Genomic DNA, 1895 nt, shown 5'->3' with positions numbered 1-1895 from the left:
GTCCAGCACCCACTTGTGTGCAAGAGGAAACCATTGGGATTGTTTTGGGGGAAATAGTTAAATTTTTTATTTGGCGGACGTGAATTTTGTTTTGGGATACAATGTGTTGCTATATGGGTTACGAGCCGACATGGTGGACGAGTCGTGCCCGTTTTTGTTTTGGTATCTTATTAGTTTTGGTTTTGAAGGCAGACATTTTAGCTCGACTGTTATACTTGGCATGTCTATCCACTACCTGCAAAGATGCCACAAGACTTGTAAGGATGGTTTTTTCCTTTGTATGGGGTGGAGGGTATGAATACATTAAGCGTTTGGACATCTATCGCAGATTAGGTGAAGGTGCGAGGGATGTACCTCCCATCCCATTGAAATTGGACTGTCTCTATGCATCTCAGCTTAGCTTGGCGGTGTCCACTCCGGTGACGCATGATTGTCAGTATTTTGTGAGGTTTTGGTTCTCCTACACTACAGCCCAGGCACTATCGGCATGCAGCACAGTGGGTGAGAACACACCCAGAGTGTAAAGCTGTCTCTTGACCATAAAAAAGTTGTATTTCAGGAATCTATAGGTGGTATAGTTTTCAGGACCTGCAGTTTACGGAATTGACTGTGAAGTCTGTGCGAGGGTGCAGCCTAAGGGCATAGATAATCATTGGGACGATCTTAACTGGCTGTGTGTGGAACAGACTTCCAGTCAAATCTATAATGCATAGCCACCATGTTGCAAAGTCTGCTTTATGTCCAGCGCCCACTTGTGGGCAAGAGGAAACCATTGAGCATGCATTTTGGGATTGCCATATAGCATGCAAGTTTTGGGGGAGATATTGCGAAATTTTTGATTTGGTGGATGTAAATTTTTTTTGGGGGTACAATATGTTGCTTTGTAATGTAATATCTGATACATCCCCCATCGGGGGACCACTATTAAATGGATTTTTGAAACAGGGAGCTGGATCAGGAGCTTGCCCTGTCCTCTCCACACATCGGCCCGGTATTGCAGCACCTCCAGGAACGGTGCACTACCTTCTCTCAGCGGTGAAAAGACAGACGTAGCCCGCCCGCCAGCCAGCAAGCAAGCAAGCAAGCAAGCGAGGTGGACTGGAACTCCTTCTTGAGTCCAGGTCCGTCTCCATCCTCATTCTGCACACTTTGTATAAATCAAACAACCCTGTACTCAAGGATTTAGAGATCTGAGGAGCAATCAAGTGTAGCCGTAACGGAAGAGATATGGGACAGACTACAGCACGAAAATTGAGACAATAGTATGAAAGATTTAAATTGGTTATGTGTTTGGGATAGACTGCCAGTGCAGGAAGTATTACATAGGCATAAACTGACACGATCCCCGATTTGCCCGAGGTCAGGTTGTAATGAAATAGACAGTCTCTCATGTTCTGGATTGCAAAATAACACAGTTAGCGTGGAGCAAATATGATAGCCTGTTTATTAGATTGAAACCTGGATTTGTGTTGATGGAGAAGAAAGGTTATGGAAATGGGACTCAATTATTGCTACAAAAATATTTTGTTATGGTTCCTTTTTAGTTTAATCAAACGTGTGTTATGGGACAGTACGTAGTGAAGTACAGGTGCGATGGGGGAGTTTGTTGGTTTGAGGCGATTCTGGACTTTCTATGAATTGGTACATAAAAACAAATCTGAGCAAAAGGACAATCCTTTTGAGGCTTTGATGATGGGGGGGGGGGGTGGAATCCACTTCTTAAGCACAGGTAAAGGAAAAGGAAAAAAAATTGGCAAGGGATCACCTGGAGTGTCATAAGAAGCAACTCAGGCAGGTTTAGACAAGCCACAGGCAATGTGCAGTCTTACGAAGGCATTCAGAGATTTATGTGGACAGTTGAATTTCCAGTGGAGTGATAACAAGGGGATAAAAAT

General features: G+C 44.0%; 1 pseudogene; it reads left to right on the top strand.

The window, feature by feature from the left end:
* Window positions 1–853: 853 nt before the first annotated feature.
* On the top strand, window positions 854–1025 carry LOC148647644 (U2 spliceosomal RNA; annotated as a pseudogene).
* The last annotated feature ends 870 nt before the right edge of the window (window positions 1026–1895 follow it).

Source organism: Lepisosteus platostomus, chromosome 15, assembly GCF_059453375.1.
Source record: "Lepisosteus platostomus isolate fLepPlt1 chromosome 15, fLepPlt1.hap1, whole genome shotgun sequence".
Classification (NCBI taxonomy): domain Eukaryota; kingdom Metazoa; phylum Chordata; class Actinopteri; order Semionotiformes; family Lepisosteidae; genus Lepisosteus; species Lepisosteus platostomus.
Note: the sequence above shows the minus strand (reverse complement) of the source record. Positions and strands in the feature narration are given on the sequence as shown.